This window comes from Pomacea canaliculata, linkage group LG6 (assembly GCF_003073045.1).
Source record: "Pomacea canaliculata isolate SZHN2017 linkage group LG6, ASM307304v1, whole genome shotgun sequence".
In the NCBI taxonomy this organism is placed as follows: domain Eukaryota; kingdom Metazoa; phylum Mollusca; class Gastropoda; order Architaenioglossa; family Ampullariidae; genus Pomacea; species Pomacea canaliculata.
Genome location: NC_037595.1, coordinates 14071375 through 14074044, shown reverse-complemented (window position 1 = coordinate 14074044; position 2670 = coordinate 14071375).

The following is a 2670-nucleotide window of genomic DNA, read 5'->3' as shown; positions in this document are numbered from 1 at the left end:
TAACACTGTCGTAACTGAGTTGTCCTTGTGATAGACTGATGAACCCACCATTGTCATACTGTGATCTTCAGGGAAGTAAGCACACATCCTGCCCGTGTCTCCTGTACACATGTCACTGTATTGGTCCAGCATGTCATTTTGTCTACCTGCCCAAGGGTTTTTTTCTAATTTATACTTGACAGTGTTGCGTGTATGTTGTCACCTGACAGAAAGGACAATATGTGATATGTGCAAGTCTATTTTGTTGTGGGATTTTTCATTGTAATTTTTGTATCCTATGTAATCATTGTTTGTATATTACAATACCACTATGTGCAAGACAGGATGATCCTATGCTGTTCAAAGCATGTCTTTAATTTCTGCAAATACTGTTGTAACAGGACTTCCACTCCTCCCACCCTTTCTCCAAGATCCTACTTGCTGATACCATGCCAAGCTTGTATTCAGGTTGAAAAAAAACTGGAATATAACGAAATAAAATCCTCTTGGAGTTTATGTTTCTGGTAGCTTTTACTTCTTATTTGCGTAGCTGTAAGCAGAATAGTGCTGAAAAGTTTAATGTAATGAACATATAGAGAGTTGTAAGTAGTGTGTACAAGATTACATTATACTGGAAGTGTACAATGTAGGTTTTGAAGCTTGGCACAGCTCATATACCAAATTTGTCTATGACAAAACATCACTGTTTGTTAATGCTGCAGGTAAACGCTTCTGTTACCAATGCAAAGAGATTTAATGAGAAAATATCTTAGATTCAAGCGTATGTTGCAGCAGAGTAGCCAAGGAGAACAGAAAAATCAGACCTACTTAGAAATAAGCCTGTTGCAGATTACATGCCATGTTAGGAAAATGTCATTTGCATTTTGACAACACCCAGATTTTATTATACATTTTTGATTCAAATTTTATGTCTTATGTTCATTATCTTTTTCTACATTTGTGTATTTGATAAATATTCATTCTAAAAACTTAATTTATGATCTCATAATTTTTTATGCTGTTCTGTTTGCAAAGGTTTGATGTTTGGTCCCAAGTACCAATAATTGTCACCAGCTCCCAAGTAGCTGTATTGGGGAATCTTGTAGTATTGCAGCCTTTACCCATAAACTGCGAGCATCATGCATTAGCTGGGTTTGTGAGCTGTCCAGCATATTAGAGAAGGTTCTGAGATGGTGGATAGCAACAAGATGTTGAAATCATAAAGAATTGGTTGACGTTTCTGAGCAATTTGTGCTAAATGGTGTCAGCATTGGCAAGCATACTTGACAGCATCTTAATTTATAGGTAGTTTAATGACTTACATAGCTGCTTAGCAGCACTGCAGGGTTTTTTTGTCGTACAAGTTGAGTGGCTCTCGCGTAAAATGTCCTTTGTGATTTTAACTGTGTACCATCTGTTGAGGTATGCCTTGGTTATGTCAAGCCTTGTGTAACAGATCACATGACCTGCTTCATTACAGCGCATGTAATTCGTTCGGCATTCAGAATTATATACACATACCTTGAGATTTCTGTCAGGTCATGGCAATTACCTGCCAAAACAAATTTTTTAATCATTTCTCGTCCTTACATCCAGTCTAGAGTCATATTGTATATAGTAATATAATGTGACATTAACATATCACAATATTCCTTATGATTCATGTAACTAAATTTAGCAGTTCGTTAAACTCACTTTTTCAATCAGTTTAACATTGAGATTTCTTCATTTTGGGTGGCATATAATGTCGATAGTTGCTCACTGGGTTAATCCCACCTGTAGTTAGATGTGTGATTGCTGTCGTAAGTCTATCTGAGAAATAGATTATGCATGATTTTATAAGTTGTTGTGTTTTAGACGTTGATGATCAAGCCAGCATACCAGACTTTCAAAGTTAAATGTCAGACTGGTGGTGAGATCACATTTTATCAGCTAATCTCATGCAACTTATGAGCTTGCAGCTTAGGATCAAAAACGGCAAACTTAGGCAAAGAAGGAAGTTATGATGTCTCGAGTTTTCTAGACTGAGTGAGGGGTAAAGTCAATCCTGAGTTTTTGTAAGTGTATGCTGATATTTTTCGATACACATAAAGTTTGAACCAATATCAGTCCGACACACAAACATGGCTTTCTCTCACATGCCCCGAAGGGAAAAGTTGATGAAAGATGAACTCAAACTACCATCGAGGAGTTAGTCATGTTGACTGAGTGCAGGAACCAACCTTGGATTGGGTGAGGCACTGCAGGCACAATCACTTGCTCACTGTCATGCTGTCTTTTTTGTTCCACCGCTGATTAACAGTTGCCGACAAGAAGCTTGAATGCAACATCAGTCACCATATCTTTTGATATGCCAATGTATTATTTAGGCAGCACATATGTCGCCACCATTAGTCTAGTTTAGTCGCATTGCCCAGCTCCAAACTTGCATCCCATAGACCATGCTCACTCTTGGATTGGGGAAGGGAGTCTGTCCATAACGATTATCATTTCTTCTTCCACCTTGGTACTGTGCATGCGTAACCATTACACCACCATCATCGTTCTACAAAGACAGCTGACAGGCGTACTAGAAAAGCCAACTGATATGTAGTGCTGTTATCTGTTGTCAACCCTAGGAGACGACAGGTGATGCCCACATGCAGAGTCACCAACTGTCTGTTAGTGAGTGCGTTGTTGCGGCGTGACTAA